We start from the raw sequence: 23,618 nt of genomic DNA, 5'->3' as shown, positions 1-23,618 counted from the left end.
GTGACTGTAGCAGGCCAGAATAAGACAACCAAACTGTGATGGATAGCCCACGCTGAGCAAGAATAACTTACAGCCTCATAAATAAGCAGATCTCTACTAATATGATTACAGTAGCCCTGAGGCTGACAGCCCCCCTCTACCAGCCACGCTCCTCCTCTCCTTATGACAAGCACCCTGAAATCACGTCAGCGTTCGACATCAATATTTTGACATTTCATTCAGCTGACTCTCCAGACGGAGCCATTTATTTAATTAGCTGAATCAAAATTGGCAGGAGCGGCAAATTCAAAGTTAACGTGACTGGGGCTCAGTTGCCACAGGTAACCTTTTTGGAAGGACTTACTGTGGCAAATTGATTGCTGAGAGCGCAGACTCATCATGAGTGCTAATTTTCAGAAGCGGCGCACGGCGGAGCAGGGAAATAAGAGGCTCTATTTATAACAGAAGGAAACAGCAGAGGGGGATTAGCCTGTCATTAGAATAAAAGAACCCAGAAGAAGAATCAATTTCAAGGTTTAAAAAGCTGACAAACTCAGTTCACTCGCTCGCTCGCTCGCTCTCCATCCTTCGCTGCTTCTGTCTCTGAGCTCACCTCGGACAGACCAGCCTACAGTCGACCACATATGAGCTTTCATTGAGGCGCCAAGCTCGGATTTCTCCCTGTTCTGCCTAAATGGAAAACTAAAACAGTTGTGTTGTTTTATTCTAACAACGCCGTTGCTGCAGTCACCTGAAAAGTATTACACGGCTGCTTTTTGATTTAAGGAAATATTCCATCATTTTACTTTCTGTGGGTTTGACTTTGTGGGGAACAAATAGCATTGAAAGCTTGGTTAATCCACACTCAGTATTTTGTTTTTCAAAAATATCATCCAGCCAGATAATCCTAGCAGAGCTGTCACTATCACTACATTAAATCTCTTTGGCGTGAGCCGCTTTGTTTACAGATTTCATGCTGCTCATTTCAGTGTTCGCCTCCTACAGAGGGAAGTGAGTGTGTTTGATTTAGAGGCAGATGAAATACTAAAGATGGCATAACCGAACGTGTGCGGTTCACCTCTTATTGCAGATGAAAATAAGGAGGAGGACAATGACGACTCCCGTGCCAAAATCTTTCATCGAAGGTGATGATAGTCCTGCGCTGCCAGGATGCTGTGACAGCATCCAGGAGACAATATAATAAAACTAAACTGCACGGCAACAACAAAGAAAGTCTCACTTTTAGCAAGTCATGCTCACTAATTTTACTCTTGGTCTTTAAAAGAGCAGCTTTGCACGACAGTTCAAACTAATTAATATTTATCTCATGCTGGGCCTTAGTTCATCCACTGTATGAAACCAGCTGTTTTAGGTCTTGTCCCTGTGTGTCTAGGACACAATTTTAGGTTTAGCATTCTTATACAGGGCTTTCTATATGTAAGGGCACATGTAAGAATCACGTTTCTAGGCTTTTAGTCCATTTTCAACCAACAAATCATTGAGTTGCCCTTCAAGGCCTTGGTGGATTGTAAGCCTGACTTTACCGGATTGTTAACATGACCCCACTCTACACCTCTACAAAATTTGATCACAGTATATCTGAAACTTTTCCAGCTACTTGTTTGCGAATAGAATGTCAGCAAAAACTACCAAAAAAACCTCCTTGGCAGAGATAAGAATAGAGAAGCTGTCTAAAACTCTGAATTCACCACTGTAACAGTGTATTTCAGAAAATAAATAAGGCCACCTTAGATAAGACACTGAGGCACTATAAGCGTCATATGATTTGCATTGTTGTAGCTGTAAAACTGTGAGGATGACCACCATCACTGTGAAATATACACTCTAAAATCCCAGAGTTGCTCAGCGAGGTCACAGCATCCAACTCCTGTGCTGCCAGTGACTTTGTCACCTCTCCTTTCCATCAACAGCTCACTGAATTATGTGACATTTTCATTACTGGCACACTACCTGGTCTACCTCCAGGTGTGCATAATGGAGACAGCCTTGGAAAACCACCATCTCCCAGCATGCCGTTGGGAATTGGACCAGGAAGGAAGCTTAGAGCCGATTACCAGGCTGAGAGGCAACCCAAACTGTGTCATCTTCCCACTCCCTCAGCACAGAGCCCTCACCCCCCTGACCCAGGCCATCATGTGCCCGGGTGAAACACGGGGCACGTCTCTGGGACAGGAACCGCACAGGAAGCAGCGCAACTCGACAAGGACGGAAACTCGCGCAGGGGGGGAGAGGGCTGGGGGTGAGAACAAATCGCAGAAAAGTAAACTTTTCCACCAACGCCACATCGCAGCAGAGGAGAGGCAAGCGGGGCGGGGGCACCGGCGCATTCCTCATTTGGGGAAGCAGCTAAGCTGGCTGTAGGAGGCAGCAGCGGAGGGATTTAGCGGGCCTCAATAGCGAGGATGAAATGAAGACGGGCTCGCAGTGTCGCTTTCAGAGGATGCTGCCAAGAGTCGTTACATTACTGATACAGAGGCAGGAAAACAGATTCAATTAATACACTGCAGCAGACAGTAATGCTGGACTCTTCAATCCAATCCGCTTAGAGAACATCTTAATAGCGCATGAGAAGGAAGAATATTGTGCTAATCTGTCTTGTCTGCGGAGCGCTCCGACATCCCCCATTGATGTTGACATCCCTTTAACATGAGGTTAGTGGGTGTTTGGCCTCCCCTCCAGTCATTTGTGAGCTGCAGAGCCTGGAAATGATTAGGCCTGGGAGGGCAATTAGCCGGAGCATCGCCGAGCTAAATATAGTCCAGCTTGGCCCGGTGTTGCTCCTGGGTCACATCTACACTGCAGCCTCTACGCAGGCATGTTAGCGCAATCTGGATCCCGTTTTGTTTTATGACTGATGCGAAGGCCGCGCTGACTCAGGCCAGATAACATAACTCAGCCGTCGATCAGGTGTCTCCAGGGGAAAGGGAGTGGGAAGGAATCGCGTAAGGAAGAATAAAGAGATGAAGTTTAAAAGAGAAGCACATGTTAACCGTGATGTTCAGAAAATACCAGTCGACTCTATGAGCTGTACAATCGAAACCTTTTGGACTTATTTCGTAACAAGCTGCCTCAAATGAAGCATGGTTGGGAAAACATGCTTTCCCACAGCCTTACAGCAGCTAAACGGTATGCAGGGAAAGAATTCTTTCCCATCGCACAGCTCCCTGCTCCGCCAGTCCCCTCTAGTATCTCCAACCCCGAGTGAAGAAAAAAAAAAAAGAAGAAAAAAAGGGGGAGATTTTATCCTTAAAAACAGGACGTTCGCCCACTCGTTCACCTGGGACGGCTCTTGGATGGAGGAGGCAAGCTAGAGGGTTATAAGAGCCTGGGAATGTTTAACATCAAGAAAGCAATCAGAACGTAGCCGGAGCTCTGGGAATTAAGACAGGAAACATGGAGAGTAACCCCTTCCAGACCGAGAGGAAGGAGAAGAGGAAGTGATTTAGGTTTGGTGGCAAATTCATACTGTTACCTGAAAGTGTAAACTTCATTTCCGCCGATCTAAATGAAGCCATTTCACAGAAGGACTTTTTAAGGACCTGAAAAGTTTCACTTGTGCCTTCTTAGCCAGATCTCTGCTGCCTACATCAGTGATCACAAGGCTGATGAGGGGCTCAAACATAATACAAGAAAAGCACTGGAAAAATTAAAAAAAAAGCTCAACATAGGCTCTGCTTCAACTTCCCCATCACTGGTTTGACCTGGTGTATCCTTCAGCACAGTATACTTGTGTAGACCGAGGTGAAACATAAGTGGAAATGTTCTGGCACTACACTGAGCTCAGCACAAATTGTACAAGACAGCTCAGGAAATAGAGGTTTGCTTTGTGCCCTGAGCAGAGAGCATTTATCATCCAATAAAACCTGCAGTAAGAGACCTATTCCTGCACTGCCCTCTGACCCACAAGTGGCATCAAACAAGACCGAGTGCCCATAGGAACTCAGGAAATACATGATAGCGAGAATTTTTTTGGTTAAATTTAACTTATAATTGGGAAAATAAGTTGAAAATCAACACGTAAATTTTTTTTTAAACTCGGTCAAAATCCTCCCAGCTGTATAGAGTATTTTCTTGGGTCTCCGTATCAACTTTGAAATTCTAGTATCGTGACAACCCTATTAACTATATCAGTGGCCTCACCCCCAGACTCTGTTTTCATTATGGAAAGCATGACAGTGGGATTGAGGAGATCCTTAAAGTGTTCCTTCCATCACTTGACCGTATCATCAGTTGAGGTCAACAGCATTCCCACTGTATCGTGTATAAGTAGAGCACTGATTCCCCCTCTGACAATTTGCAAGAATCATTTTGAGGCTGACAAAAGTGTTGATCCATGGTCTTAAACTAATCCCAGGGGAGTGGACCTTCCGGTATCTGACCTGGTACCTCTCCCAGCATCTGTCAGCTACCTCTAGGGTCCCACAGGCTAACCAAGTCCAATAAGACCCCTCCTTCAGCCTGACAGATCCCTTCTGGTGTTCATCACCTGGATCTGGGCTTACAGGCACTAATGATTTGGACTCCCTCAGATTGCAATCGAAGCTCTACTGGGAATTAAAGATCTCATGGACGGGCACCTCAAGCAGACGTACCCATGCTATATAGTAGGGGTGGGGGAAAAAATCGATACTGTGTAGTATCGTGATATTTTGTTTGCTAATAATGTATCGATACAGGGACAGCAGAAATCGATATTTTGTTACAAAAAAAGTTTTTGTGGACTGGAACATGCTCTGACTTCAGATCATGTTGATCAGCTCCTTTTTCTGAGCAAGAATCCTGACATTCCTTCGCTGTCCAAATGTGTTTAACTTGTTTTTTGGCAGCAATAAACATGACAGTTTACTAATTTTAATTTAAGACATGTTTTATTTTAATTAAGTTTAAAACTTTTTTATTTAATGTAAAATTATATTTTGTTTTAATTTACTTTCAAATTCTTCAGTTTCTGAATGGGCTGCATAGTTTTCATAAATTGCATAGTTCAGAATAGCTATAATTGTACCAGATGGTTGCATTCAGTTAAGTTGGACTAGACTGTAATACAAACCGTTCAAGTTTGTCAACAATAAAACTGACTGAAATGAGAGAAAGACTGAGTGTGAGACTTTGATATTAGATAAAATGAATATTAATAAAGTTTACCTTTATGTACAGAATCTGAATATTGCAAAATATTTTAAACAATTGCAATAATATCGTATCGTGCGTTAAGTATTGTGATAATATCGTATCGTGGGATGTATGGTGATTCCCACCTCTACTATATAGCTCCACCCACTTGTTCTTTTAAACCTTTTGTAAGCTGCAAACAATCACTAGAAATATAGCTGCTAGTGGCTGGTAGCAATAGGTCTCTAACTTTTTCTGACATGCCCCACTTTCCAATTTTTATGAATTATTAATACTAAAAAACCATCCAATCTGAATTTTTGTTGACCCACAGTTTGAGACTTACGGGCTTAAAGTGAGGATGAGGAAAGCTAAATGCCTTTATGAGCAGAAATGTGTTTTTCAAGCAATCACTGTCTTGTTTGATTTTCACAGTTGACAAGCTGCGATTTCTAATAATGGTCAGACTAGAAATCTGCCCAAAGCAGCAACATTATTGATTACTTTTAAAGATGAATCAGTCATTTGTTGTGTCCATAAAATGTCAGAACATAGTGAAAAATGGCTGTACTCTCATCAAAGCCTCTCATTAATAATGCCATCACCAGTAATTATTGGGTATTATTATTAAATTAGCCATTTTTTTCAGTTGCTTGCCCAATTATTCTAACTGCTAACTGCTTATACACCTACAGTACATTCACAGTATTCAGTAGATCTCAAGATATTTTTCTTGGAATCACAGACTTGCTGATGGTGCAAGAAAAAAGTAAAGACATTCACAAAGTAATAAAGATTTAACATTTTGAAACATAACACATATATGCAATTCTGTCCCAGTTCAAGTAGGAAAACCTCAGGTCCGGGAAACAAATAGTTTGAAGGAGAAAAACTGTACATAGCAGTGTACCAAGCAGTAACTTCCAGAACAGGAAAATAAAGCCAATACTGTAGTTAATCAAATACCCACTTGAGGGTGTCTTCAAATGTGAATCAATGGGTTTTGGGGAGTTGGAAGCCCGATGGACTGAAAGTCGTTCCTGTTCCACTTCTTTTAGGTCTTTTTGAAGTCCACCGCCTGAGGTGCATGCGCAGTTGGTTCATTGTAATATAAAGTGCCTGTGGATGAGCGTCTGCGTTCGAAACAAACTGGCACGGACGTGGACATCCACATGAATCCTCATTGACACAGTCTGATGACAGAATTAAAAACACTTGGACCCAAAAATGGACCCAAGCGGACTCTAGCAGACTAGGGAGACACGTGAAGTATAACGCAGGCCATGTTAAAATTACCAAGATCAGTGACAAAATAAGCATGTTTAGGGTCAGGTACAAAAATTTGTTATGGTCTCAATAGCCAATTTCCCTTTTCATCAAAACTGTACAGGAAGGTAGCCATCTGCTGGACTCACCTCCATTAAGTCTCATCTTGAACTGTGCACACTCTGTGCTGCTGCCTTTGAGCCTTTTGATCGAACAATCTCATAATAAAAACAACATGCTGTGCGGTACAGCCTGCCCAAGAAGCTCATGCTTCAGTTTTAGTGAATGAAATTTTAGTATTTCATTTGTCAGATATGTTCATCTGTGTGTTCCACTTGTACAGTTTATGGACCTATCTTGCTAACCAAGCGTTAGCTCAGGGTTCCCAAACTTTTTTTGCTGGGCCCCCTTTGTTTTACAAGAAAAATGTTCGTCCCCCCCCCTCCCGCGCGTGCACGCGCACAAACACATCCTCCAACCACACACACCCTTATTTTGCTCCATTTCAGTTTATTTCACACCTCAAACATTTAGTAAACAATTAAGCAAATACAAGTAATCTGCAATAAATTACAGGTAGTAAGAAAATAAACTACTAACTTTTTTACACTACGTCCACACCTACACGAGTATCTTTGAAAACGCAGCTGTTTCGTCCACACGTAAACGGCGTTTCGAATTACCGAAAACGGAGATTTTTTAAAACTCCTTTTTTGCGTTTACCTGTGGACGAGGAATACAGAGTTCGTCACACAACGTCAAAGGTATGTGCCTTCCACGTCCCGCTGTGCGCCACGTTATTGTTTACATGAGATGAATTGCAGAATGGCAGATAGAGACAAAATACTGTTAATCTGACTATCTGCAGGTTTTACACGCTTACACATACGCGCAGTTAATGTCCCTCTATTTAGAAAGGCAGAGGCGTCACGGTGTGATTATTTTATGTGTAGTTGTTTTTTTTCCTGTGTAATAATATTCAACATTGCTATCAATACATTTTTCAAAAAATGTCTCTCTGTGCAAAATGGGTTTAAAAACATAAACAGCTGTGGGATACTGTTTGTCCGTGATTTAGACGGGGGGAACAAATCGTGGCAGGATCAGCCTGATATTATTTGTATCCCACTGTAACTTTACTGTATAAAGAGCTAACATCTCCAAAATGTCAGGAGTAGTTAGTCATTACAAGAAGTGTTTGTGAACTAAAAATCAAGAATGTGGGATCCTGTTTGTCCGTGATTTGAAGAGCCCAGCGAAAACCAATTCTGCAGGGGAGACCTACCTTGGCACTTGTGCAGGTGAAACCAAAGGGAAGATATGCTTCACTATATTTTCTAGTCTTTGGCTTAGAATGAAGTTGGTTTGGAAACATATTCAGCGATGCTTCATCTCCTGCTTTGCGTTTCTGTGGCCGCCCCGTGCTAGCAGTGTCCAAGCGTTTTGTTTTTTTCTCCCCCTTTTTATTCCGCGCCCCCCCCACTGCAATGGCTCTGCGCCCCCCCCCCTAGGGGGCGGGCCCCACACTTTGGGAAGGTCTGCGTTAGCTGGTGACTCAGCACTCCAACCCCCCCTTGCTCAAAAAAAAAACAAAAAAAAACAACTAAACTAAACTAACTGCAGCTAAACCACAGAGTTCAAAATCCTTAGAGACACTGCAGGGAAACAATGCTACAAAATGCCCTTTTTTCATGAATGAGTTTCACAATAGAGGTCAACCAGTCAACCACTGACCAATCCACGATCTCTTTTACACTTCCCTTTAACTCCCAACAAGCTTTCTACTTCTAGAAGAAACTCAGGAAAGAGACAGGCATAGGGAAAAGTCTAAACAGTACATGCTAGCACCACCTAAATAGCACCTACCAGAAAAAGCACACTGGACATAATCCCAGCCATAAATCGTATCCACTTCTTGCCCACCATATGAAATTCCCTGTAAGCCCTAACATTATGGCCATACCTAAAGATAGCAGTCCAGCTTGTAGGAGCAGAATAAAACTGGAAAATACATCCATCATAAAGAGGAGGAGGTTATTTTGGCAGTGTGCGGAGATGATAAAAGTGCAGACATGCTCAGTGCCCCATTTCTAAACTGTTTGTTAATCTATCATTTGGCACAAGGAGGAATGAGATAACAATACGGCGTGGCTTACGGTGAGCGTGGCCGCCGTGCAAAGATCGAAGCGTGTCCTTGGAGTGACATTATTTATTGAAATAAATTCACTCAAGCTGAAATGTGTATAGCGAATGCATTATGAACAGCGCTTCTGATGGAGTGGAGAGCGCATTAACTCACCGTAACATTGCCTTGCTCTTTTCAACAGATGTCCCTTGTGTGACACACGGCGGGGAAAAATGGAGAGGAAAAGGTCTGAACGCTTTAAATTAGCCCTTTCACAAATGGAAGGGATTTTCCATTTGATGGCCTATTTGAACGTATAGACAATTCTGTGAGCCGAGATTCCGATCTTAATTACTTCGTTAATTAGCTGTGATTCATGGGGAAAAGCCTTGCCCTACCCAAAGTCCCTCTGTATTGCTTAGGGGGTTTCCGAGAAGCTCTCACATCCTCACTGACTTTTTAAAGCACCAATCTTGCACTTGTGACACTGTCTGCCTTTGCTGAAGGGCCCCCTCCCCAAAAAAGAAAATGTCAGCAAACCCCACAGAGCCAGAGAGCCTTCGAATTCTACTGCCTGAGGAAGGCGAAGCAGATCGGGCCTTCTGCTACTCCCCATCATTCCCTGATCCACCACGGACTCAGATCACAGGGATGCATTCCACAGATTTATGTTTATCGTTTTCCAATGAAAGAGTGATAGCCGGTGCAACTGCCCTGCATTGCTCCTCTCTCTCTGTGTGATAAATATAAAATATGGCCACTCGTGCTGGCTGCTTAAACTTGGCAGATCGTTGGAGCATTTAGTTAATCGGAGAAAAGCAGCATGAATAAAAAATAAATTTAAAAAAACCCTCTCAGGACAAAACGACAAGGCTTTGTCCAAACACCCCAACAAGAAGTTCTCACTCAACAAGGTGGATCAAGCCTTTTCCCTGTCATGCTGCATCCGGATTACGTGCCACCTACAGCGCTTAGTATCTCGGACAGCCAGGGCAGAACTTGGGGGGGGGGAGTAGGCGTTCTGGCATGCAGGTTAGCTTTCAGAGAGCAGCAGGCTAACAAAAAGGAAAGGTAAGGTCCAGCTGAGGCAGCTGCTTGCTATTACTCCATCCCAACCCCCCCAACTCCACTCTTCTCTGGCAGGAAATAAGCAATCATTTAGTACTGACAGGTACATGCTGAACCGCTGCTATCTCTGCTCTGAATCCAACCAAAAACTGGATTACAGCAGTTTAGTATTAACCTTAAGCGTCTTAAATATCTGTGCCGAGGTTAGCCTCATGGCTTTTAGAGTGTGAGCATATATTTTCCTGAGAAGGATAATACGTGAAGTAACGCTGGTGTTCCACACTGAAGTGAGAGAGATCCAACTTCTGCTTTTAACAGAAAAAAGCATCTTGCACAAGGAAAGATATCAGATTTAAGTGTTTTTGGTGCGTGCGTTTGTGTAGTTGCCACTGAGACAGAAAAACATAACTGCAAACAAAGAAAAAGAAAACAGAAGGGGAAAAAAAGCTCTTCTCAAACGTGCAAGGTGCTGTTCTGGTTGTGAAAAGCAGTAATTTAGAGGTCTCTGGTGAGCCGCACAGGGTTCAGCGTGTCCAACAGGATTCAAAGTGTAGCTGCAGATCTGCCTTAATGCACTGCCAGGTCACCGTTTCTGTGTGAAAATGGCAATGCAAGGACAGTGTGACTGCTTGTAGCTTGGGGCAAATAAACAAGGTGGTAGTAGAACGAGGGGGGGGGGAGGCAAGAATGACTGCCATGCTGCAGTGTAAATCCATGTCTGTTAAGACTCATTATGGGGACTTCAAAGAATTTAAGAGATGGGAACGACAGCTTCAAGCTGCCATTTCATTATTGAACCAAATGGGAAAATGTGATCACAGATCCCTCTTTGTTCCTCCTTATGGCATCAAAGAAAACATTACAGTGTTTGCCACTGAGCTAGATTGAGTAGATCTAACTTGTAAATATTAGTTTACAAGTTTCTCCTCTTGTCTCAGTAGTAAGCTGCAATTAACTCCAACTCCGATGTCACGGAGTTACTGTTCTGCAGCCTCAGCACAGAGGAGCGTAGCTCTCCAACTCACAGCTGACCTCCAGAGCCCAACGACTACAGCTGCCAGCTGCAGTCCATGACAGTGGAGTAAGGGACCACATCCGTCTGCAGCAGCAACAACATGGACAGGTGAGCCAGCCGGTAGATTTAAAAAACAGAAGAACAACTGAACTTTCAGATTCAGGGAGGGTTGCCCACCAGGAATCACAGACGACTTGGGAGAAAAGAATGATAAAAATAAAAACACGCACGTACGGTCTTAGCAAAGAAAGTGTATGTGTGCAAAACAATATGTCGTTATCATTACATTATCATTTTAACCAGTTAGATCACTACCAGATGTGCTATGATTACCAAGTGAAATCTTGAGAAATCTAATCAGTTCATCCTCGAGTACAAATGGATCTCCTCCTGGTGTTCCTGAGACATCACATCCAGAAGAATAGGATGGACATGAAGTCACTGTGGGAAAGTTCTTCCTTTCCCTAAAGACAATGTTTAAGAGGTGAAGAGAATAGGATCGATGCACCAAAAGGGAAGGAACAAGCTCAAGTTTACAAGGTTACAAGACTCCCTTGGAAATATTAAAAATATCTAGACAGAACTAGTTATAGCTCACAACAAACAATGGAAGGAAAATTAAAAATAAAACCATATGCAAACACTTACTTAGATTGGTGGTAGATCAAGAAATTACACACGAACAGAAAAAGCACCCATATAGTTCTCTTATATGACTGCTTGGATCAGCCTGCTCTTATACTAGCTGTAGCCTATGGACAAACATCCACTACTCTACTCAAATCAATGGGGAAAAAATCATAATAAACGCTGGGTGGCATAAAATTATATACTTACATACGGTATAAACTGCTAAGTGCTTTCAGCCTACATGGAGAAAATCAGTTGAGTTGCAGTCAAAACTGCAGAACCTGAGAACATGTCAAACTTTGGTCAATTTCAACTAAACTATAAGCTCACGAGGAACATCAGTGTGGTTGAAAAGAAGAAAAAGGTTTCTCTTACTCTCCTCATAAACAGTGAGGCTATACTGAGGGCCAACCTGGAGCTATAAGTGACTGAGTGACACTATGACACCCACAGTGCCCAGCCTGCAAGGTTTTTGTTTTAGGCCTGCTGCTCTTCACCATCTAACTAACAGAAACCCATTTTATTCTTCAATACACAAACTACAGCCAACACACAATATAAATAATAAGTAAATACATTTGAAGTAAAACAGAACTTCAGTTTGTACTGAAGCTAAAAAAAACCTATAGTCAAATTATACCTTAAGTGACAGCCTCTTGGCAGCTTTATATTCAGAATAACAGGCTACAGACCAACACAGGAGATGTAGAGAATGCAAACTTAATATTAGAAGACAGGGCAATGAAACATCCTCCCTTTCACTTAAATAGCCTCATCCTTGTCCTAAATTTCCCAAATGTATTATTCTTTCCAAAGAAATAAATCAAATCTAACATTAGCATGGCTGATGACACCGTGCCAAGGCGGCTAGGGCAAAATAAAAATGCCCACATACAGATAGGAGCAAACAAGCAGTCAGCTCTGTTGTTCTGTCTGCGAAAGCCCTGCAGGCCCTCGGGCTCGGGAACCACTTCTCCCACTACAAACAGCTCTGCACTCGGGCCCCAGATGTCTCATTACTGTAAAACAAGCAGAAAGATGAGCGACGTACAAGCCACTGGCCCACAACGCTGCCTCCCTTTCAATTAGAAAGGATTAGCCTAGCCTGAGCGGGCCTTCCTGTGCTGTGATATGCTACCTTGCCTCGTGCAGGACAGCCATATGTCAGAGTTAAATAAATTACAGAGGAGCTGAAAAGCTTGGCGATAGCAGAAAGGGAGTTATGGCTCCACTGAAGTGCACAACAGGCTTAATGGGAGTAGGATGCTATAGCCTCTATAAAACTTTACACCCAATGAAAGGGGGCGTGGGCAGAGAAACAGGTATACACCTTCCCCCAGTGACTGCCATAAATTAGACCTATAGGATCCCACAATTCCTCGGTGGATTTAGCAGTTTTACTCAGCGTGCATTAATCAAGTGATAAAGCCAAGCCTGTGAAATTTCTGCAGCGTCATGTTTTGGCTACACAAGCTGGACAGCTCTCATCCAGGCCCCATGACACGCTGTCTAGGATGGGAGACCAAACCTAACGGGATAGCCAGGCCCTCATACTGCCTGCATCAGTCACTTTTATGGGCACAGGGCGGTGTGGGCTTTAACAAGACATTTTACTCGTCAAAGGAACCGACATTACATAACCATAAAACGATGAGGCCCACAAATCACCCGTCGACTTGTGACGCATGGAAGGGCTGGGCTTGTTGTGTGGCTCACAGCCCACTGCCGGTACACAGTCTGCACAGTCTAGTGTTTGCGGGTGAACTGGTAACGACAACAACAAAAGATCCCCAATGCAGCCCGTTTGCTCTGCGAGCCAGGCGAAAGCAGCCCAAGTGCTGGAGTTACGACAGCGTCCCACATAGAAACCAAAGTAAAACTACACTAACCCCTCTGCCCACCACGCCACATCATTTTCCAGGGAGTCTGTGCCATAGCTGGAGAGACTCCACTGACCAGGGGCGTCTGTGGTTGAACTGAGCTAGTCTGCAGGTCTGGAGAGGCAGGCAGGCTCTGCTACACCCCTGACATGGAGCACCATCGCAGGGGGAACGTCTGAGTAATGGCGGGGTAACTTGATCCAGGGCTGGGAGCAGCCCTGACGCCTAAATCATAGCTGTGGGATGGAGGCAGGGAGACACACAAATGTGTCTGGAGGAAAGATATGCCGAGAGATGAGAGGCTGAGGAGACAGTGGGTAGGGCAGGCAGAGAAATGAGCAGCAAGAGGAGAGCGGAGGGGAGGGAAGGTGAGATGGTATATCTGGGAAATGGCCAAATGACAGGGGATGAAAGCGAACGCCTCTCTTCTAACTTTCATGCGAGCGCCGTGCCCGCCGCCGGAGTGGGAGGGGCCTCGGAGGGACGACAAGGCGTGGGTTTGGGTTTCAAATTCTCAAGCCCGTCTCAAACAGAATAAACACGCGTAGGCCCAAAATGACTTCCATTTTCCCTGATGTCTGGAGCTAAGTGAGATACTTAGACTGGCAGACATAAATAAATATATCCCTCTTCATATAGGCCAAAACATTTAACCGGGAATTAACCTGCTCTACGGAGCAGAAAGCAAAGAATCACTTTAACACTTACAGAGGCTAGCATAAAATAACGTGCATCATTTTGCAGTAACTTCACCAACTAACAGGACATAATTGGCCTCTACAAGTTTCCTCATAACTGCTTGGATCGTTTGCTCATACCGAGGCTGCTAGCTTGTGGCTAACTATGAACTCCAGCGTTAGCCCCTTTTCCTTTATCGGCTTCTTTAAAATGCTCACGTTCAGCTTGGTGAGCATTTTAAAGAAGCTGATATCTTTAGCCCCATTTTATTTTTTTAGAACAACTCCTATACTCTCTGTTTCTCATAAAAACATGACATAATATCAACATTTGGAACAAGAGAAGACCAGACATATTTCACATTTTATATCAAGGAAAATAAGACACTGTAACACCGGTAACAACACAAGAAAGTGTGTTAGCTCTGCTACTCTAGTAGAGTTAAAAATCAGCACTGTGTATGGGCATTCAAACTCTTAAACTGCAAGATTAAACTGCCTGCTAGTCCCTAAAGAATGCTTCTTACACAACATTAGTGATAATTTTAAGTGTCATGACTTGGGTCCTGCTTTTTTGCGAGATGTGTAGAAAAACAGAACAGGGTTCACACAGAGTGGAGGATTGAGGGGGGGGGGATAGTAGGAGCACTATGCCTTGTTTTTGTAGGGGCCAACAAGAACCAGAACAAATGAAACCTACTTGATTCATGCTTATGGATTTATGCCCAAAGTAACCAGTTTAAATGTCATTTATTTCCTCTTAAGACTTAATGAAACTGAGACTTTTTTTTAAATAACTTTAAACTTCAAAAATACTCTTGTTCTTCTTTAGCAACCATCGGTATTTGCAAAACATTGCAGCAAAATTAGACCTTTAAAAATACCCTGCTATACACATTTAAAAAACTCCAATACAAAAATAGAGAATGATGAGAAAACCCCATGACTGCACCAACTCATAGCAGGGCTAGGCCACTAAACCACTTCTTCATGATCGTGGCAGAACGCAGCTTCCTTTTCCTAAAACCTTTATATACAAACAGAGAGAACATCCTGCTACACATTTTAAGAGCTGTTTTCAGTTGGAGGTTAAGCTTGGGGTTAAGGGCTTTGATCAAGGGCACCCCAGTGTGGAGGTATTGCAGAAAAAGGTATATACACTTTCTCACTAGATCTGTAAGAGCTGTAACTGAAACTCGTTATCATAAAGCACCTGATTTGACTTGTGACGCATCACACTGACAAATCTAAAAAGTACCACCCTGTAACCGTTACCGTACAGGGTCGGTACTGAAGTCTACTCTCATCAAAGCACTCGGTGGCATTTTTGACCAAAATGGTTTGCTAGAAGTGGAACACAGCCAGGAACTATGCTAATACTCAGAGGGGCAGCCTAATATAATAATATACCTTAGCTGCCTGCAGCCTACAAATCCTGTAACAGTCAGTCATTAGACTTCACATGTAATTTTCATTAACTTTTCTTGGAAACAAGAGTCTAGCAAGACCAACAATTTAGCCGAGAAAGAAATGCTCACCAGACTATTACTGAACCACATCCTCCTTTTTTTCCCCCCCATCCACAATATGGTCGCCTATTCATTATTCAGGCTAGAGATGCACTTTCCTTGTTCTTCAATCCGCCACTCTTGACTTCTTTGGGCAGCACTTAACAGATGCAATGCATATCATCTGCACAGAATTCAGATAGAACTAAAAAAAATGGGGGGAAAGTGGGCTAAATGGGATGAGAAACTTTAAGGTTTTCGTTTCAAAACTCACACAGGAGAGTTCTATCTTTTTAGGAAAAGAGCTGCATTTTAATTCAGTTTTGCAGGGTCTATATTGGGCCCATAATATAGACGCACCATAACTGAGAAAGTAGGCCAAGCCTTCCAGCAAGTTTCAGCTCAGAAAAACACAATTATTAGCAGCTACACAGTCCGACCTGCGAGCTAATCCATGCAGAATGACGGGCGGAATGTTAGGCTGTATTATCATATCCCTCGTGTAAAATGTCACCAAGTTTTGGGAATGCTCTCAGCTTCTTCTTTGTCTTTTTTTGTTACTCTACTACTTAGGCTGTTACTTCAAAGCTTGGAAACAGAATGATGCCTGAGTGCAGAAATCTGGTGTGTGCATGTGTGTGTGTTTGTGCGTTATGGTAACCTGATCTTGGTTATGATTGAGCGGAAATGTTAGACAAGCATCTAAGTTTCCTCTGCCTGCTTCCACCATCCTCATCTAGCCACATGTGAAACCACAGCTAAGCTGCGCGCCGGCTAGAACTAAATGCTCCGGTTGTTGGCGCTCAAACATGTTTACACGCTGGATGCTGGGCTTTGCATGCCAGCCCCTCGCTCATATTCTGGGAGCAGGGGGTGGTGGGAGATGTTATCATGTAGCACAATTCTTTTTTTTTTTTTAATTGTTGAACCTTAAAAGTGTGAGACGTTTCCCACAGTGAGTTGTGTGATAAAGGAGGTTGTGCGTGTGTGCGTGCGTGTAGGAAGACAGAGAGGGTGTTCCTCATGCTGAGTCATCTGTAGGCCAGAGTGTGGCTCTGAGTCGGCGAAAAAAAGAAAAATCTTTAAAAGAAAAATGTGTAGGCTAACCAATTTTCCAAGTGAGCAGAAAGCTGCTCTGTGAAATGAACAATAAAAGAAAATGCAAGTCATTTCCCAGATTTACCAAAGCCACAATCAAAGCTGATTTATGAGTACGTCATTAGCTTTATAAGTGGATATGTCACATAATCTGGCAGCTAGCCTAAATGAAGTGCACACTCAGTTTACGCTGCCGTGCTCAGCTGGAGTGACCTGCGCTCACGTCACATGAGACAGTCCTTGCAAGGCAAACATAAAGCAGCCACTTAAAGGCAGAGAGCGCCATTCTGCACATCGCAAAAGGGCCACTTCACTCGAATTAGGTCAAATCAAAACATTTTGCCACTTATCTAGCCATGCAGGTCTGATGTCTATTAGCTCAGATTCTACTGTTCGAGGGGATCCTGGGTGCCCGTGCCATAGCCCTATGATTCTTCTATGTGGCATCTTACTGATATTCCAGGAAGTCCCACAACAGTTACCCACAGGAAAGATACACAACAGAGCAAACTTTAGGGGAATGTCCTAATTAAATTAGTCTAGCTACGAGACGCAGCCATCATATACATTTCTAAATCCTGGTGACTTCCTTTTTGAGTTACTGCATTTACAGAGATTTTCAGAAAACTTGACCTCTGACCTTGAATATGAGGTCACACGTAATTGGAATTTTTAATACATACACTACTGGTCAAACGTTTTAGAAAACCCCAGTTTTTCCAGTTATTCATTGCAATTCAAGTCATTCAAGTTTAGTGAATAGTTAAGTTAAACCCTACAACCATAACGGGTGGCTGTGGCTCAGGTGGTAGAGCAGATCAGCAACCGATTGGAAGGTTGGTGGTTCGATCCTTGGCTTCCCCAGTCTGCATGCCAAATATCCTTGGGCAAGATACTAACCCCAAGTTGCCCTCCGATGTGTTCATCGGAGTGTGAATATGTGTGAACGTAGATTAGTTTGCACTTGTGTTTAGAAGTGCTTGTGTGAATGAGGCATGTTGTATACAGCGCTTTGAGTACTCTGGGAGAGTAGAAAAGCGCTATATAAGAATCAGTCCACTTACCATAAACCACCTATCTAAATGTATTTATTTTATTGAGACCTTTCCTCTTTCTTTTCACTTTTCCTTACACTTAATTCTTTGTACAGCATACAAATACTCATTTTCTTATGCAAATATTGGCAGGGTGCTGCCATCACACCTCACTGCTTGGGTTAACAGCGCCTGCAGCTTTGATCGGGGATCCTGACCATTTTGGTGATCAGATAATAGCCTTGTGTTTACAACATCAGAAATCATTGAAATACATTCATTACAATACTGAGTGAGAGTGGAGGAGATCACCAAATGTTCTGTTCAGCTCACAAGAAACCAAAAACTACATTTGCTATAATATGTAATATATCGACTACTGTCTCTATGCTGTCTGTGGCAGCTTTGCTATAAAAACTACTTTCAGTAATGTATCCATTATGTTTAATTAGTCAACTGACTAACCTTCACAGACATAGTCAACTGACTAATTGTCAGGAATTTCTTCTCCAGTAGAAAGCAGTTCCAGAGAAATCTTCAGATTTTCCCATAGAAATAATGGCCAGGGACGCACACAGCAAGGATTTCACAAATATTCAGGTCACTAAGAGTGAAAGGCAGCCAGCTGCTCTGCTGCCTTTAATGCTTCATTTAAGTTCACAATAAATATGCTGCGCTCGTCTCCGTGGGCATTTTTTTTTATTTATTCTAAAGAAGAGAGTAAAGAAAATGGCAAGTGCAGCATATTCATTATTACTTTAAATTAGCTGGAAGTCCAGCAGTGCTTATATACATTTTTTTTATTTTAATTTTTCCTTTTTCAGAGTTTTTCCTTCCATAAAAGACGTTATTACCCAGGGCCAAAGGAAACACATTAGCACCGTAAATGTTTGATTGACAGGGTTTATTTAGATAGAATGGAGTATTTATTCTTATGATACAGTCATAAATAACAGGAAAATACACATTCTGATGACATTCTGGGGACACGTTTATTCCTTTTAAATAAGGGAGTGATTCATTTAAAATGTTAGCATATTTCTTTCTCCATCAATCCGAGAGAACATTGCATATACTATCAGTTTAACAGTGGACTGTCCTCCTAACTTTTGTTGCTGTTAGCTGGCTAGCCCCTGCCAACTGCATGTTTTCACTGCCAGCTACCTCAGCTGCCACATGGGTGGATAAATTCCTGTGACCCGTCAGATCTCTTTACTATGATCAGCTGTGAAGTGGACAATCACACTAACCAGAACCTGCATCTGATGGAGAGCTGATGGCATCGAGTACATCATGTTCAGCAAAGCAGCAGCGTAGGGATGAAAGAGAAAATTCCTCTGTTCATCTATTTGCCAAAAGCTACTGGATAGTTTGAATATCTGCAGACAACTACCTGCTAAAAAGTATTAATTAATAACTTGGTAGCTCGCGTTTTATATTATACATACACACGTAGACAGGACAGAATTATTAGTGGTGTTAAACAGAGCAAGGAATTAAACACAGCTTTTCCAAGCATCCTAGTTATATTTTGGATGCTTATATTATTCTACTAGAAATAAAAATTTTCCACAGCAACAATAACAATAATTATTTGTTTTTTGCCCGTTACAGTTCAAACTTTTCCTGAAGTTTGTATACTGTGTATAAACTCGAAGCTCACTCTCAGTTTTAACTTGATTTTACAAACTTTGAGCATTACAAAGTTAAATACTCAGCATTGGTCAGTTTTTCAGGGGGGCTAGTATTTTGTCAGGCTAAAAGAGGTGATGATAATGATGACTCCCTCCTGGCTACTCCATGCTTTCATTCACACTAGGGCTGCCACAAACGATTATTTTGATAGTCGACTAGTCACCGATTATTTTTGCGATTAGTCGACTAATCAGATCATCATCCACTGGACGTAAAACGTACAGTTTATTGCACCAGCAGCATCTGCTCTTATATAACTATCATTAGCTTACAGCTTTAAGTGTTTAAGGTATGTGCTAACTAAAAATAAAGACAAGATGATAGTTTATTAAATTTTAATGACATTTGCACATTGTTTCGGTGAAGTTTAATAAACTCCTTGCTATCTAAAATATAACAGGACACGGAGTAAATTCTTGAGCATCTCACACTTCTGATAATCAGCTGTCTGCTCGATGTTTATTCAGCTGTGTAAAAACTATAACTTTAATCTCAGCCAAACCGATTTACTCAGGAACAAATAAAATACTAAAAAAAAGCCAAACAATAACATTTTTAAGTTATCTAAGTGACTTATATATATTTAACCTGAGTAGCGAAAGACGGCGGTGGGTTTGAAAACGATTTGCCGGGAGTCCGGTGTTCTCAGGGCTCTAGTGAGCCTTGCCCCCGGCTAACTATCGAGCTGGTGGGTAACAGACGTCTCCGAAAACGTCGGAGCGCTTTTGAAAATATGTGGTGTCCTGATAAACTGAGCAGATATTTGAGGTTTACACAGCTACATTCTCGCCTGAAAATATGTTAAACGTTTATTTTGTGACCCAGAAATAATAATAAGAGTAACATTAAAACTAACTAGCTGCCGCCATTGTTGGAAACTGAGCTGGGCCGCGCTATGAATTCTGGGACACTGCTTCTTCTTCTTCTTCGGGGTTTAACGGCAGCTGGCATCCTTGTACATGCAGTGCTGCCATCTTCTGTTTCAGTCCGTTATTACACTCTTAAATCCTACTACTTATTCCTGCGTCTTTTGTGATCTTACAAAGCTTCAAACGACGCGTCGACTATTAAATCAGTCGTCGACGATTTTGATAGTCGACGTAATCGTGACTAGTCAACTAATCGTGGCAGCCCTAATTCACACACTATAAAGCTGCATGGCCTGGATATGACATCCAGGTCCTAGGCTAGGACACTGTTTGCAGGGCGAGAGATTTTTCTTTTTTTGGTTTCATTGTTTTTTCTGTGAGCCAGCCAATCAGAACAGAAACAGAATGCAGGATTTCCAGTGATGACAACAAGCTCAATCACACTGGAGAGGCTGGTGGTAGGAAACTGAGTGGTGGCGGTTACTGTTTGTGAAGCATGTGTTGGAGGAGTTTTGTTATGAGTGTAAGACCTCCACCAAATGCAGAAAGTCATCTTCTGATTTGAGTGGCATGACCTGTTTTCCATCATCAGCACAAATATCGCTGAAACAGCGATTTCTGTGAATAAAGGGTTTTCCAGTGAAAACATTTTTTCTGTTAATGTGCCACCACATGAGATATTCTGCACTTCTGAATTAGTTCTCACTGGCATCAAATCAAGCAGACCAGCAAGAGGAGAAAAAAAGCTCTTCTCTAAAACACTGCCAGCCAGGTGCTCTTGAGCAAGGCACTGAACTGAAGTTTCAGACTTTCCCACAGTAAAGATAGACTGTTACAGCATCTTTATTATGTATAAATAAATAAATAATGGGCTGCTGTAGATGGTGACCATAATATATAGCTGTGTCTAGAAAGAAAGACCAAGAATACTGGCTGGAACATGTATACCACAGCAAGACAGATTTCCAGCTCCAAATAGATGGCTCTGACTGGCGGGGAATTTTCTCCCTCGATCCTCTCCAAAATCTGTCATTAAAACATCTTTAAAAGCGTTTAATATCCACTTTCCATTTTCTGTGAAAGAACTGAAAAGGGCATCAACAGCAGCCAGCCCATCGGCCTGTTTACTGAGATCAGAACTGGAACCAAAAATCTAAAAACCACATGACGGTGTAACAAAGATTTCATTCCACTTCTAGTACATGTCTCATTGTTGTCATACTACAAATTCTCTGACTCTTCCACAGCTCCCATAAGCAGACAGCTGATCTAAAACTGAAGCCTGCAAATCACAGGTCTATTAAAGACGCCAACCCTCCTCCAGCCTTGGATTTCCACTGTGTGAAAATGTCACTAAGCAATGCCAATTAAGTCAAGAACCTTGACTTCCACATCAAACAGCATGCCTGAAAGAAAAAACAAAAAGAAGCCCTCTGTGGCTCTACAAACGAGCAGCGGGAAGGTTTTGCTGACTCAGGAGTGATGGTTCCACTGTGACGCATGGATGCGTAAACCGGGCCGACATTGGAAGAGTGATCAGAGGGAAACCTTACCTGCCATCTCATCACAAAAATCAACATCTGGATAAGCGAGACTGCACTTGGAAACAAGCGCTCTGGACACATGCAGGTAAACTGAGCTCTTCTGGGACCATCACCAGAGGTATGTTTGGAGGGGGGAAAATGAGCAGCATTTGATGAAAAGAACAGCTTGTCAGCTGTTAAGCACAGAGGTAGAAACATTTTTGGGGGTTGGACAGCAGCCACTGGCACTTAAAACAATGCACAGAGAGTGGGGAGAATGGATTCCCCTAAACACCGTTTCAGAAATACTCAGTACTGCTGATTTCATCTGCTTTTATTCCAAAGCAGGAATACCACCATCTCCTGTGCCACTGCCCAAGATCGCAGAGTTGAACTGCAGGATGACAGACTCAGTGAGCGCCCATGATAACAATCAGTTATTTTTCAGAAGATTCATGCAAAATAAGTGTTCACAGAGGGTGAATGTATAATCACATCACATGTGCACATTCCAATCTCCACTACAAATCACAGACAGTTCTGTGTCAAGCACTGTACACAGTTTCACATAAAAAAGTGATTAAAAACCGATTAAAACACTCTGAAACAAATGGTGTGCATGTTGCAGATGTTCTTTAGTTCTGATCATCTTTTGGGAACCTCTTGAATAAACACCGCAGCTCTTAATCTGCAAAGGGCCTGAGGTGGAAAATATACAAGTACGTCTATTATTATCTACTTTAAAAATCACATATGGTATAATAAAATCACAACTTCTGACAATTAAGAAATGTTTTGGGGGCTGCATCTCATTGCACTGCTCCAAAAGGTCCTATAAATTCTTGGCAGCATGACTTGCAGTGTTCTTTATTTTAGATATTTGACACACATATTTGTATAAATGACAAAATCTCTGCCAGCCACTAAATGTCAGCTGGCATTATACTGCATATCCTGGCTAAACCCCTGACCCATCTGCACAGCCTTAGTTATAACGTCTACAGCAATCAAGACTGATATCCATCAAATTTATACACACTGGGGCTCCAGCTCGATCCTCCACTCACACGTTAAAAGCCCAGGAACTGAGCTGAGGGCAGACGTTGGGTTGCATTCAAAACAATATGAATCAGCCTAGTATCTGCTTCCACATGTCTCGGGTCTGCTTTGTGTCAGTGTACACATCTCACTGCAGGGAATCCTATCCTGATGACGTATTTGTGCACAGCACAGCTGCAGGGTTAGCCGCAGGCCTGCTCTGCATTAGCTACACACAGCCTGTATGACATCGTAGTTACATTTCCTCTACCCACCGTGTGATGCATGAGTACTTTTACACCAAATTCCACACTTTCTGGAGACTGTTATTTCAGTTTGAAGCCGCTATCCACACTATAAATCAACACCAGAGCCAGGGATTGTTCCCGCTGCAACATTGCAAAGCGAGCCGTTTTCGGCCTTGTTTTTCCCCCCTGTAAGCTACGGGTCGGGTGCAAATGTTGAATAACCTTTAAACGTGTCTCACCTGGATCCCCAGTTATGTGGCGGATGTGCCCTCAAACTACAGGGTGGCTCATTTTTCTTAAAAACCTGGCAAAAGCGTCGATCCTCAAAACTGTTTCTCTACAGCCATTTTGAGCCAAACCATCCGCTTGATCCGGCGAGGGGTGATGAATGTGTGTGACTTATCAAACGCTTACGTTTCTCGACGTTCCCACACTTCAACTATATTTTAAAAGTTAAATAACAAACAATTATTCCACTCTGCAACTGGCAGTGTCAGTCTGAGTGAAAAGGGAAGAACATAATACAGTCGCCCATTTCTTTTATCACCCCGTTTAGGCATAAATAGTACGGCCCGTTAAATTCTGGGGACCTACTTTCCTCTGTTCTGTCAGAGCAGCCAATGAGTAGCCGTGTAATAACCTGTAGCAGCGCAGCACAGCACTGAAGCTGTCAGACAACTCAGACACATCAAACATATAAGAGCGGGCTGGTGGGGGTCACTGCAGGACACGTTAACAGACGCATAACGGTGTTTCAAAACTTTAGACGAAAGCACGTAACCACACATACAACTACTGTATGTGTGCAGTATGCAACAGGGTATTTTATTTA

At 42.6% G+C, this 23,618-nt stretch overlaps 1 protein-coding gene across 2 annotated transcripts in view; it reads right to left on the bottom strand.

The window, feature by feature from the left end:
- The window catches only part of znf438 (zinc finger protein 438), a 54,245-nt gene extending 31,090 nt beyond the window's left edge, over positions 1-23,155 (bottom strand). For both annotated transcript variants that reach the window (XM_084938794.1, XM_084938795.1), the window contains exon 1: positions 23,026-23,155. The gene's annotated coding sequence lies outside the window, so the exon portion shown is untranslated. The remainder of the gene's footprint in view (positions 1-23,025) is intronic.
- Between the last annotated feature and the right edge of the window lie 463 nt (positions 23,156-23,618).

Source organism: Perissodus microlepis, chromosome 9 (assembly GCF_051167445.1).
Source record: "Perissodus microlepis isolate ML-2025 ecotype Zambia chromosome 9, ASM5116744v1, whole genome shotgun sequence".
NCBI lineage: Eukaryota > Metazoa > Chordata > Actinopteri > Cichliformes > Cichlidae > Perissodus > Perissodus microlepis.
This window is presented reverse-complemented; position numbering and strand designations above follow the sequence as displayed.